Source organism: Panthera pardus, unplaced genomic scaffold (genome assembly GCF_024362965.1).
Source record: "Panthera pardus isolate Hobbes unplaced genomic scaffold, ASM2436296v1 HiC_scaffold_17, whole genome shotgun sequence".
Classification (NCBI taxonomy): Eukaryota; Metazoa; Chordata; class Mammalia; order Carnivora; family Felidae; genus Panthera; species Panthera pardus.
Window position 1 is genome coordinate 75,586,204 of NW_026526732.1, and position 14,425 is coordinate 75,600,628.

The 14,425-nt window shown below is 39.9% G+C and overlaps 1 long non-coding RNA gene and 1 pseudogene across 1 annotated transcript; one reads left to right on the plus strand and one right to left on the minus strand.

Moving 5' to 3' along the window:
* Positions 1-753: 753 nt before the first annotated feature.
* LOC109263272 (uncharacterized) lies at positions 754-4,490 on the plus strand. Its single transcript, XR_002078130.2, has 3 exons — positions 754-1,337; positions 2,234-2,399; positions 3,000-4,490. It is a non-coding gene; the product is annotated as an uncharacterized LOC109263272 (long non-coding RNA).
* A 6,277-nt stretch (positions 4,491-10,767) lies between these two features.
* LOC109263241 (putative teratocarcinoma-derived growth factor 3) lies at positions 10,768-13,507 on the minus strand (annotated as a pseudogene).
* Positions 13,508-14,425: the final 918 nt, after the last annotated feature.

Below are 14,425 nucleotides of genomic sequence, written 5' to 3' on the forward strand. Positions count from 1 at the left end.
TCGGAGGAAGCAATGTTCTTTTGGGATCTGCATCAGCACACCAGCTGATCAACAAATGCAACAGTTTTGAATGAAGTTAGACAAAAAGATAAATTGGACATGCTCTTTTCCAATGTGTATTGGATTCGTGGGTATCCACGAAGTTTCAAAATTTTTACAGACGGTTAAATTTCCAGGTGATTCTGAGTAAGTACCAATGTTTCTCTGCAAGATTCTATGCGGAGGACTTGTCTCTGCCAATTATACATGGGAGTTCTGTGACTATACCTACACTACTATATTTTCGAAACTACCTACGTGATTTGATTGCACTTGCATAACTGCATTCACTTTCTACTCACATTCAGACGAGCAGGTAAAATGGGGACAGGAAAAAAATCTAGCTGTTCCTAGTGGATTGGCAATACATTAGAGAAAAAGAGCTTGCTGCCAGAAACAATTTTTTGTCTTCATTCATTGAGAAGAATCTTAAATCGTTTTTAATGTTTATTTTTTAAAGACAGAGACAGAGCATGAGTGGGGGAGGGGCAGAGAGAGAGAGACACACACACAGAATCCAAAGCAGGCTCCGAGCAGTCAGCACAGAGCCCGATGCAGGGCTTGAACCCACGAACCATGAGATCACGAAATGAGCTGAAGTTGGACATTTAACAGACTGAGCTACCCAGGCGCCCCTCATTACAAAAGAATCTCAAACCCTACCTCTTTCATGAAGAATGTCATTGTTTAATGAAAAAGAGTAACTACTCCCAGACCCCAACTTGTTCGATTTGATTTCCCAGGATTATCTATTTACTATTTTGCCTATTATTATTATAATATAATAATATGATATAATATATAATATAATATAATATACTAATTTGCCTATTATTAACATAAATGCTTTTATATTCCAGGTGTTTAATCTCATAATATTGCAATATTCTCATATTGCATCCTGGGTTTTAAAGAAAAAAATAATGGGAAAAAAAGATTTACTTAAAAATTTCCCCACCATTTACTTTTTCCCAGCTTTGGCAGAAACAATACTACCATCATGAAATTCAATTATGCAAACTTCTTTTCCCTATCAGAACAAACACAGGATTTTTAAAAAGATCTTTATTCCAGTGAGATGCAGGGTCAGACATCTAACGTATCGAACTGCAAGAAATTATTTTACGTGACTATGCTTGTGGTAACATGTTACAGTCAACAGTAAACGGATCCAAGGTCCTACAGAAACCCCTCAGTCACAGAGCTAAACACACAGGCCAGGCTCAGGAGACAGAGAAGCTGATGGAAGACCGGGGGAGGCAGAGCAGTTACAGACCCAGCTACTGCTTCATGTCAAGGTGAGTCAGCAGATCAGCAATCACGTGTGTGTGTGCTACAAAATAGCTTCCTTTCCACTTCCAAATCTCTCAAGCATCTCCCCTGCGGCCTATGTCATACAAAGAAGAAGATCTCGGGAAATTTAGTTCAGCCTGGCCAAAATGACATTTTAATTAAAAGCCATTTTATAGGTTTTCCGTGCCATCGACTTCACCGCTGATTTTTTTCTCCTTCCTTCCCCTTGAGAAAACGAGTATCAAACTGACTGATTTTAAGATTTTAATCTGAAAATGTTTAAATGTACCAGGATGTTTTCTTTAGAAATAACAAAGGAGCAAAATAAAATATTCCCCATGACCCTAGGGTACCAGGTATAAAGATTATGTTTCATATCCACATTTATTTGTTTCATGACTTGCAAGAAGCAAATTAGGTTCCTAATTGAGATCTGCACAGTTTCATGATGAACACTTTATGAAAATGCACGCAAATTGTCACTATCATAAAAAAAATCTATTCAAAGATGCAATGCATCTGTATTTTGATGTGGGAAAATGAGTAAAGTTATAAAAGGCAGAAGGTGTATTTACGTTCTAGGCCCCCCTCCACTCTGGATTGGGTGGGCTTATAAAAAATCATCTTATTTATTTGATATTTAATTACCTCATCTGTAAGACAGGAATGAGCTCTTTAGCAACCTTCAATTCCAGGAAACTTGTAACTTTGAATTATCTATGATTTTCTAAAGTCCAGAAATGTAATAGGAACAATGGTTCCTATGAGGTGGTTGTCCTGGACAGATTTCCTGTTTGATATAATCAGACTCTACTCAGGCAGAAAACGCCAGAAGAGTAACTGGATAGATAGCAGCCATCAAGACCTGTTTTTGTTTTTTGGTTTTTGGTTTTTTTTTAAGAACTTAACTGAGAAGAACAGTAAAATGCCTGGACATGCTAGGGTTATCATCTATTTGGGGAAATCCTAAGCCTTTGAAACACACGGCAAGGAAAAACTGACCTTACCTGAAAAATACCTTACCCTGAAAAATAATGTAGCTGTGTTAAAAGAACCACAGACATGGAGTAAGTGAATGCTTTGAATCTCTATTGTTTTACACTGAGCCTTAGTGACCTCAATCAGGCTTGTGCTTTTCTGATCCGCAACTCTGAAAAAGCAAATTTTGACTGTAAAATGTATTAAGATTTTAACTTATTTGCCATATGTGTTATCTGAAAGAGGGGGAAAAAAAACCCTGCTGTGAAAACCTTTAAAAAAAGTTTGACCACATTAAAAGAGTAAGGCACAAAAGGACAAAAGGATAATGATTTTTTTCCCCCTAAACGCCTGGCCTGAACATAAGTCCTCCAAAAGTCCCTCTTACCAGATGGCTAACCCAGCAAGGGAAGACAGCCAACTTGATTTCAAATGTGAGAGTGATTTTTTATTTAAATGAAAGATAGAAACTGTCTCAATTTTATTATATCTAAGAGGGGAGCTCAAGTGTTCAGCATGTGGGTCTGGTTTGAGTAAAAGTTTGTCTTTTTTTGAATAGAAATCATATGTAATCCCAGGCAGTGGCCTGAACCATTTGCTAATACTAATTGTTGTTGGTTGAAAGTGGAGTAGGAGATTGTTAAAGTCTTCCCTGGCAGAAACCTGATCTGTGGAAATGTACTTCACAGGAACTGTGATGAGGTTTGCAGCTGGCAGGGGAGTATGACAGTGCGGCCACATGCGTCTCCATCTTTCCTTTGGCAACCAAATCGAGACTCACATGAAACAACTCTGGGAGTTAGCTGATGGCCTGAAATGCAGATCTGGCATTCTTTTCCTCCCTACCCCCTTCTCAGCCGGTGATTTGACAACAAAAACTGAAGCGGGTGTATGTCCCATTTCTAAGAACATATATTTTCAAAAAATTATTATTTAATGATGTGGCTATTTTGAACTATGATTAATATAAGTACATTTAAGATATAACATTGGCAAGTTAGAAAACCACCAAGTAAGGCCAGATGTGTAAACTGACTTGATGTTTAAATTTAAAACACCAGCATCAGACTGAAAGGTCTGTTATTCTATGAGTCAAATCACAGAGAATTCATACACAAATTATGCTTACCTGTTATTCCCAGAACCTAGAAAGAATTGCCTTTTAAAGTTATTATTAACTAATCTATACATCATCAAGATAAGTGGATTTTGTTAAAAATATTGAATTATAGAATGAACTTTTGATTTCATGGTAGTCTTGACAGCACTTGAGAATCCAGTTATGTTCTAGAAACTGTACTACAAATTGTGTTATGCTTTAAATTATTGTGAGATATGTAAAATTGTTGCTAAATTACTGTTATATTCTTTCCTGATTTAGCTTTGTTCACTAATACCTAGATATCCCACCCCCATCAATACTGTAGGAACTCTGTAGAACTCTGTCATTTCAGTTTTATTGGACATTACCACGACTACTTCCAGATCATGGAGAAAGGAATGAGCAAAGTTCATTAAGGGGAACTAGCACATAATATCAAGTAGATATTCTAAATGCACTTCAGAGAAGAAACACGTTCCCACTACCCATGCACCTACTAGCATTCACTTAATGAGTATGAAAACCTGTGTATGGTCCTTTCACATTTGTTAGAGTTAATAACACTCTATTAATAATAATTAATAATAATACTCTAGCTTTTCAACCATTTACTATCACCATTTCACAGACAAGAAAACACAGTCCCAGGGATCCTGAGCAGACCTGGGGCTCAATACCCACCCCTTTCCAGACACCTACTCATCTAATAACAAGAACAAGTGCAATTACAGATCCTACCTGGGGAAAGGTGTAGAGTAGCCCACCCCATGAAATAAACATAAAATGAAAACATAAAAATAAAAAGAACCCATGGCTTATCATTTATCAGGTATCTTATTATCTTTGGAATATTATAGAATAAAACCCTATCAGAATGCTGCATTGGCCTATACAATAAAATTTTGTCCTGCTGCCTGGCAAAAGCTCTTCAATTCTAACCATTTAAGAGAAAACTATGTCTTTTACAAGTTAGTGTTCTTTTTTACAGTGTATTTTAAACAAATTATATTATGTAAATTTTATCTAGAAGTGTATTATTCTTTTTAAGCAATTTTATAAAAAGGCTTCTTGATTTGGTTTTGGGTTTTTGTTTTGTTTTGTTTTGTTTGTTTATTTGTTTTTAAATCCTTAGGAGAGCCTGGAGTAGATAAGCAAAAGTAATGGTGTGCTATCCACAAGAATGGTGTCCTAGCTTCTAATCCCCTCCTAAGATAAAATTTTCCTCTAATGAGTCCTTCTAAATGTATGTTCCAGTTTCTTCAGCTACGAAGCATGACTATTATCAGATATTTGCTATGATCTTCTCTTCCTTTCACTGATGCACATTTGAACCAATTTTACCCCCAGTCTATGGCCCTTCACCACCGCCCCCTACCCCCCCATCCTCCAGCCCTGCTAAGCTTAGCCTCTCTCCCAGAACAATGACACAGTTGAAGCCAGAACCCATGTCTTAGCCCCCAAGACCAAGCACGGTGTCTGGCATGTGATTTAAATGATTAAATCTGAGCTGATTAACTAGAACTTGCTGTTTTCATATAGCAGGTGATCCTATCTAATAGACCAGCGCTTCCCAAACTGTGCTGTGAATTGGAGTCACCCAGGGAGCTTTAAAACATGCTGGTGCCTGGGTCCTACTTCCTGAGATTAATTGGTCTAGGGTATGACCTGAGCATCAGAATGTTTCAAAGTTCCCCAGGTGATTCTACCAAGAAGCCAAGAGTGAGAGTCACTCCAATAGCCAAATGCTTCCCAAGTTGAGAAATGCCCCAAGTGATCCCGTGTTTGCAGGGTAACTGCAATGTCTTAGGTTATAACATAGAGCTATTTTCCCTCCCTCAACGGCCTCATTCCCTGTTCTTTGGGAATAAGAAGTTACTGCTCTTTAGTCATTGGCTTTCAAACCAGTATTTAGATCAATGCAACAAAAGAAATGCTTCCGAACTTTTAATGAGATGCATTTAGATGGAATTTTAAGTTGGTTTTTGAGCAACTTTTATTCTAGAAAAGAATATCATTTTACAAACCCAGGCAAAAAGGGACAAAGGAACATAATTTGCAACTCTCACTGCCTGTGATACACTGAATTCCATGCCAAGAAAAGTGACTATTTGTGTCTTCACACAGAGCCAATACATTAAAATACCTGACCTTAAATTATATTACTGAGTGTGGCATTATTTTAAACAGTTTCTTGGTAGAGGCATTTTAAACGATCATTATCTTTATGTTTTAATTTACTTTGAAAACTGTTTAATATTGATCTGTTTAATCTCTTTTATTTCTGCCAAAGAAGGAAAACTAGAGCACATGTCAAGGTTTACCCCAAAGTGCTGAGGCCATTATCTTACTGGAAATCCTCTAGTGCTCATTCAGCTTGACTCATTTGTTTATCTTGAGTTGCAGTCCTGTGGTTCTTGTTTGTTTACTTATAATTAGTCACTTGCAAACAATTTGTACCAACAAGTAGCTACTTAGCACCCTTACCCCCATCTGCTGCAAAGACTGCTAGCTGACCGCTAAAGCTACTTCCTCTTCTTCCCGGACAAGTAACAAGCTACGCTTTCCACTCCCTTGCAGTCCCATATGGTCACATGACGTGAGCCAATGCTCTATGAGCAGAAGCGATGGGAGCCCCCTTCCAGGCCTGACCCAATCTCCAATGCACATCCTCCGGTAGCACTTTTGTTTCCCTCTTCCACCAGTGCTAAACTTCTACAGTGTTAAGTGACTGAAGATTCGGGGGTATATCAGTGACAGGGATACTACCCAGCTCAGAGCTGGGTCCCCTTCCTTTTTTTTTTTCCTTTTCAAGTTTATTTATTTTGAGAGAGAAAGAGAGTGCAAGTGGGGGAGGGACAGAGAGAGAAAGGGAGTGAGAATCCCAAGCAAGCTAACTCCACACTGTTAGCACAGAGCCCAATGCAGGGCTCAAACCCACAAATCTTGAGATTATGACCTGAGCCTATGTCCGATGCTTAATCGACTGAGTCACCCAGGTGTCCCGAGCTGGTTCCCCTTCTAAAAGAGCTCCACACAATATTGATGCAGAAATGGCTGTCACAGCTGCCACTAGTGTCTGGGACAATTACCACCCTTGAGTCCTCACTGCTCCCCTTTCGGGAACTGGTTACTCATCAGGGCAACACCCCACAAGAGCCTCTTAGCTCCTAACCCTTGCTCTATAGACCCAGAAGGAGCCCCTTTTTACTCATTTTGCTTCAGAGTTTGGTGGTGGTGGGCATGTGGGGAGGGGGGGTCCAGAGAACATTTTTGAGTGTCTGCTGTGTGCTCCTTCATTCATTATCACATTTTAGTCATCACAAAGCCCCATGAGGTAGGCATCACTATCCCCACTCTATATAAGGAGAAACTGAACACTCACACAAGGTTACCAGCTGGTGAGTGGAACGTTCCAGCTACAGACTGGTTCTTCTGACTAGAAAGCCAGGGATGGCGATGCTCATCATGGGCCCTCTTGTGCTGACATATACCCTCTCTACCTCCCTGTCTCAGGGTCTCCCCTGGAGCGGGCGCCTCTGGGAAGGACAGTGTGGGAGCCTGTCTGTGGAAGCCAAGTCATTTCATGGAGACCAGAGTGGGTGGAGGATGTGTTCCTGGCCTCCTCATTTAAAACTTGGAACACATTTTTCCATGGAAAAAATATTAGGCAGAGAGAATCCATTTTTGTAACGTATGCAAAAGCACTTTGCAAACCATCAAGGAGTATGTAATATGCCTAAAAGGAGTTACTACTCTGCAGTGCATTTGCACTGTAATTCCGACACTTTGTGGATTAAATAGCCTGTTGTGAAGCAGAATTTAACCGCTAACTGTTATGCTGACTGTCTCAAAGGAAAAATACATTCCAACGGCCAAACAACTGACTTACAACAGACATTTGGAACCCAACCCATTCATAAACTGAGAACTGCCTGGATTAACATGAAGAGGACACATCATCACCATCTTCATCAAGTATTATTTATTAAGGGCAGTGCATGGGGTGAAGGCTTCAGCGTAAAGGAAAAAAAGAAGGGAAGTGTTAATCTAATTTTTAATGGCTGCAATTCCACGTCCTGGTTGTGAATGAACTCAAGCTGTTCCAAAACATCCCACTCATCTTTCTTTTTACTTCCTTCCCCTCAATTTAGCACTTATCTTTTACTCTCCTTTCTTTTTATTTTCCCCTTGCCATTCCATTTTTTTTTTTTGTCTCTCTTCCACATCTATTCAACATTTGTTCCTGCACTAAACAAACTCTTTGCAAGGGCTAACTATATTCTCAGACTCTGTGGTAGAGTCTAGAAATAACCAAGATGAGCAAAATGCAGTTCTCAGCACACTCCCGACCTGACAGTCAGAGAGGGGAACCTGAAAACAAACCAGATTCTGTCCTGAAAAATACAGAGAGACACAGAGTGAGTAGAAAGGGTGTTTTCTAGGCAGGAGTTAAAGGAGCAATGCCATTTCCTTTTTCGCTCATCTCACACCTGCATGCCCTTTTCCTCCCTTTCTTGGTCCACACCGGTGTCCACCTTCATCACTTCTCTTCATTACTTCTCTTTGCTACTACTCTGCAATTGTCCTAACCAGTCTCCTTGCCTCTGTCCCTCCCCACTGTAATCCAACGAATATATTGCTGCCAGATGAATGTTCCTTTGGAATGGCTCCAATTATACAGTGCCCCCTAATTATCTCATTGATACTTCTTGCTCTCAGAATTTTATGATAATTCCTAGCATTGCATTTGGAGGCCTTCCTTGGCCTCATCCCTACACAGAGCTCCCTCATTAGTTAATCAAGTGGAAATGCATACTATTCCCCAAATCACTTCCTTCCTTAACACTATTCCGTCTTCCTTCCTCTACAGTGCTTCTCATACCACGTAGACTGAAATTCTATGCATCCTATAATACTCCTCTCCAAGGCCATCGGCAGAGGTTTCCTTATACCCCCAGCTGTGGATCTTTTATTGCTTATTTGGAGGAAGGAACCAGTGTTTGCTGAGCATCTTTCATATATCAGGCCCAGTGCTGGGCACTTTTCATGTATTAACCTGTTTACTGTTCATAACATCTCTGTGAAGCCTGTTGGTTTCCCACTTTCAGATAAGGAAACCTAGGTTCTGAGACGTAGAGTGTGCTCTAGGTAAGGAAATGGCAGAGCCAGAATTTGAAGCCATACACCCGTGGACCTTGAAGGCCATGTTTATCTCTTTCCATCAAGCCTCATTGCTTCCTTCATTATTTCTCTTGCAGCAACAGACTTGAAAAGTGGTACGTGCATTCCTCAATACCTCCATAATATTGTGGATATTTTTCTCTCAAAAACATCTTTGTCTATTAGACTGCCTCCCACCATGACTGGAATTGTAGAAACTTTCAAGTAATGTGACATTCATGTGAAAGTGCCGCACTGGCATGACATTGCAGGATTCAGTCAACAAGACATATGCAACTTAACTCATCAGCAAGCAACCAGTAGAATCCCATGTCCACAGATATATGAATACAAAGAATCAGACATGGAGTTCCCACTGGTGCAATTTTCTAAAGAGATTCCGATTAGAGATACTGGCCTTTGGTGTTTGCATCTGGCAAAGTTTGAGGATAGGATAATGAGTGTCAGCAAATACTGAAAATGCTTTGTTTATTTGCTTAGATATTCAAAGTGAGCCATTTGCCAAATTTGTGGACCCAAGGACAAGACTGAGACACAAACAAATGTTTCTTCTCAGCCAGTCATAGCTTCTAATACCATCTGGAAACCTACACCAGTTAAGAAAGAAACAAATATGCCTTTTTTTGCTTTCCTTCTAAGACCTCAAAGCTTGTAAATTTGGGGTCTGTTGGGGAGGGAAAAGAAGAGAGTTCCAAAAATGGAGGCCCTCCAGAAACTCAAGCCCCCTGGCAACCAAGACTTCAGATTGCAGAAGCAATCAGAGAGCATGTTTACGCTGATCTCAGTGGCTCGGGAACAAAATAGAGGTTGCTGCTATCTCTGTTCACACTGAAGGAGCTTCCCTGTGACCCAGTTTAGAGTTTAGTCCAACTCCGTAAATTACTAAGATATTTTTATTGATACCATGAAAGTGCACCCTCATTTCTCTATTGTCACAAAAGCATGTTGTTGAAACACTTAAAATATCTTGGCACACTTTAAAAGTGCTTTTTACAAAAGAGACATGAAATTAATGGTGCATTTCAGTCAACACGTCCTTTGCAGTGCTTTCTTTCCCCTTCCTCAAAGCCACGGAATAAAACAAAGTGGGTCCAAACAAGACCTCTGAACATTTCTGTGATGGGAATAACATCTGGGTAGTCAGGAATGGGAATCAATGTTGCAATCTCCTCTCCTACCCTAATGTACACGTGAACAGCATTAAGCTGGTTTTATCATTAGATTTCACTTTTCAGTGAAGTTTTAATTACCAACCCTTATAATGTCATTTCTGGGAGGGGGTCTTGCAGTTTACCTCCTATTTTCTTGCTTCCCAAATCTTTCTCTTGCTGTGTTCCAGCCTACTCTGTTTCCTGCCCCCATTCAGAAAGCTTCAGATCCAATGTGATTGCTCACCATTCCATCACCATCGTTTTTTTTTTTTGAACAGTGTATTATCCTAACCACACAACAGTTTCCAGCCATCAGGCACATAATCTTAGCTGCACATTAGCCTGGAAATGGGCTTTTCCCCCCTTTGGTTATCTTATCCATAACATGTGCAACTATTACCTCATTCACCCTTGTGCTGGTTCCAGAGATTAACCCCAAAACTGTCATGATAAATGCACAATTTAAAAAATAGTCAGTTTCCTCAAACTTCTTGTCAGTCTTGTTTTATATTTCATCCCCTGTTATGACATGGCTACTAGAACTTGCCATCTTTTATACTGTCTGGTTTCCAAACATTAGAGCCAAGTATGATGTCATATGGTCTAGTAGCATAACACTTATCTAAAGGAAAAAGCACATCCAGAGCTTTTCCCAATGTTTTTATTTGTTATAATAACACACAGAGCCCAAGTTAGAAAACATATTTTTAAAGGAAACCAATGAGACAAGCTTTAACCTTTAACCATGAAAAAGATTCCTTAAAATTTCAAAGGAAAGACAAATTCTATCCCTTAGACACATTAGGCTTTGACTGGCAGAGGCTTTTTCATCCGCATTCAATATCAGCAAGATCACTCCGCTAGTCAGGCTGCAATTTTGTCATAAGCACTGTGCAGGCATTATGGAAAATGTTAAGAAGTGTTCATGTCCAAACCAATTTAATATTTATTCTTTTTTAAAAAGGAAAATAAAACAACAACCTAGGTTCTCCCATTTTCTAATTAGCACCAGTGGCGTCACATTTAAATGCCATAAAGGGAAGATGGTGTCATGGGAAACAGAAGGCGTGGACCTAGGAACAAGAGATGGGGCAAGTCTCTTATGTTTCTTCATTTATTAGAGATAATCTGTTCTATCTCTAAGTGCTTGAGGAAGAGCAAACAAATAATGCATGCAAACACACTTTAAAACTATAAAGTACTATACAAACATATGGTGTCATCTCGGTCAATTTTCAGTCCCCACTCTTAATTTTTAAAACTATTGGAGTTGGCGCCCTGCATGCCATTTGCACTATGTACACCCTTCTCTCCGAGCATTGACCACACAGCAGTATGATCATATCTACGTGATTGTTCCCCCTACACGCTTGCAAGCTCCCTCAATTCATCTTTATAGCTCTGCTGCCAAGGGCAACCTTGGGTCATGTCTGTTGATTGATTTACTTGCTAAGTGAGTACCTATATAAGGCCCCCAATTTTTATTAATTCATTTCTCATTTTCTCTCTTTTCATTAAAGCCTGAAGCTCTTGTCTTTGCCTCATTTTTTTACTGACTACACAGAATGTTCATTTTTGTTCCACCTCCCAAACTGTCTCTAGTGTTACTTTTCTGTGGAGGAAGCACGGGGGGGAAGTAAACCTAAGAACCTGGGGATGAAGAACAAACATCTTCTAGTAGCAAAATTCCAAAATAGGAATCCAAAGTTGCAGACTACAAATACCTAACTTAGAGAGAAGGGAGTGGCTCTGGGGTGCAGACTTCACCGTAGCTGATTACGAGTGTTGATATGGCTGGAGAAAGGATATGTCAGTCAGAAGAAGACAGTTATCACCAATGGATACATGGAAAAGAGAACCAGAAAGATGGATATTGACAGAATGACTACAACATTGTTGGAGAGAGAGGAAAGATACCCTCCAGTGGAGGGGGCCGCATCACACTTGGGTGAGGCAGTGAGAAGCACAAGAGTGTGAGATCCAAAATCACCTCAGGCTAAATCCCAACTGTATCATTTACCAGCTGTGTGATTTTTAAAAATTTTTTTTTCAAAATGTTTTCCAGTTTTACTGGGCATATTTACATGCACGATGTATTTAAACAATGGGTTTTACAATACATAGTTATATCACTTGGTTTACAACCAAATGTGCTGTGAGTGTTCTTTCTTTTACAACAGTTAAAATACTTGCAAGGTATGGAGAAAACATAATTTATTAAGCTCCCTTGTTGGGGAAATTTAGATAGAATTTTTTTTTTCCAAAGACACTTCAATCTCTTTGCCACGCATTGAGAAGAAAGGGGTGTCCTTGTCTTCTATAGCTTTCTATAGATGATAGAAACTTGCCTTCCAACTTAGCTTTTTAATTTGCTTCTCAGACCCATCTAATCGTCAACCAGGTAATCCATTTTGGTTTGCCCAATTTCTTTCCCATTTGCTTCCTCTTTTCTAGCATCCCTGGTACACATGCGCACTTCCAATACTTCAGTGTCCTGTCCCCCACCTCTAATATCTGCCCCCTGACCTCTCATCTGCTCACTTTACAGAGGCTTCCTTTCCTTTCCTTTTAAAGATGAGTTCTTGATTGATTTTGATCAACTCTCTACCCAAAGCTTTAGCCTCAATTCCATGTTAGGAGCAGCCTTTAATGATCTGAAGATAGAGTTCAATTGTTTAAAGGAAAATAAGAAGAAAAAACCCTTGGTAGAGATACATGTATTAAGAAACATAGAACTTGGTCACAATGTAGATATGGCTGGTTTTTTTTTTTTTTAAGTTTTTTGGAGAGGGCAGGGCAGAGGAAAGTAGTTTGTACTTTAAGAAATGTTAGGGAAATGTTAGGGACCATGATGAAAATCTGTCCACTATTTCGAGGCAACTAACAAATGATTATCTCCCAGTTAGGGAATTGGAGTGACAGCCTTTACAGGTTATGAAATTGTATGACAAATATTGCATATGCAAGTGTCCTTTAACAGTAACTTTGAATTTAAAAAAAATTTTTATGTTTATTTTTGAGAGACAGACAGAGCACAAGCAGGGGTGGGGCAGAGATAGAGGGAGACACAGAATCTGAAGCAGACTCCAGGCTCTGAGCTGTCAGCACAGAGCCTGACTCAGGGCTCAAACTTATAAAATGCAAGATCACAACCTGAGCTGAAGTCGGACGCTTAACCGACTGAGCCACCCAGGCGCCCCAACAGTAACTTTGTATAGCAAGGCAGATGCCAGCTAGCAAAAAAGTGGTGCCCAAAGATGCTTATTAATTCTGGAGTCCTGGAAACCAGGAAGTGCTCATCCATCACATGGGCCTCACACCCTGGTAGAAATGTCTGAGGAAAGCAGTGAAGTTGGCCGCACCAGCATTTACACATGGAACGTCTCTTGGAGAGCCAGGTGTCATGGGGGCACAGACTCACAGTTGTCTTTGTGTGAATCATGCTCACAGTTCCAGCCATAGAAGGAGGGGGGCAGGCAAAGAAAGACCCCAGCATGTAGGTTCCCCCATTCAGACAGCAGGTTTTATTTAGCTCTTTACTGTCCTGGATTCCTATGGACAGCACAAATTGGAAAGACCAATGATAAATGGAAGGCTCCTCCTGGGACCAATTGCAGTCATCTCTTAAGGCTGGGGTCTCCCTGGAGGGACATGCAAGTTCACGGTGGCTCAATGCAGCAACTAATTCCAGTTCAAATGCTTTGGAAATGGCCATGATGAAAATCACACTGCAAGAGAAATGCTCTATCTTTTTGTGGTCCATGGCTCGCTTTCCCCAGAAGGTCTTAGAGGAAGCAGGAGCCAGGATGTCCAGAGACAGGGGCTTATCATCAAGTTTTGTCCTAAGGAATGCTTTGAACTCAGCCAGGGACTCAGCTTTGCCTGGGACTCTCCTTCTCAACAACTACTACCTGTGTGATCTTATGTAAGTCACCTAACTGCTCTGATCTTTGTATTTTCATATGTAAAATATGAAAAACAGAGTGTTTATATGGGCACAGAGTGTAAGTGTGTTGGTTGTTTGCCCTTGGTGGGAAATGCACCTCACTGCCCCTACTCAGCCTCACGAGAGGATCGTACCACATATCGCCAGCTCAGGAAAAGATCCAAATTCAAAATTCGAAGTAGTTTTCTACTGTATATCATCAGTAGCTATTTATTTATGTCTTTCTTTCTTTCTTTCTTTCTTTCTTTCTTTCTTTCTTTCTTTCTTTCTTTCTTTAAAGTGTATTTATTTTTAGAGAGATAGAGAGTGCAGGAGCAGGGGAGGGGCAGAAAGAGAATCCCATGCAGGCTCCGTACTGTCAATGCAGAGCCCCACGCAGGGCTCCAACTTATGAAACTCTGAGATCATGACCTAAGCCGAAATCAAGAGTTGGATGCTCAACTGACTGAGTCACCCAGGCACCCTTCAGTAGCTATTTATAAATGATGTCTGAATCATTCAAAATATGTTGTATAGAAACATCAATGATATGTTTCATTTCCAGCTAAGAAATAGCTGAAGGGTTCTATGCCAGTGATAGACTTACTTTATGTATTATTTGCAGAATTTTTATGTTATGTTTTTCACATGAAAAAGAAGTAGACATCCCCATATTGACACACAAAACCTTCTGCATACAAAAAGAATAATAACATTATCTGTGAGGAAATATTTATTTATTTATTTATTTATTTA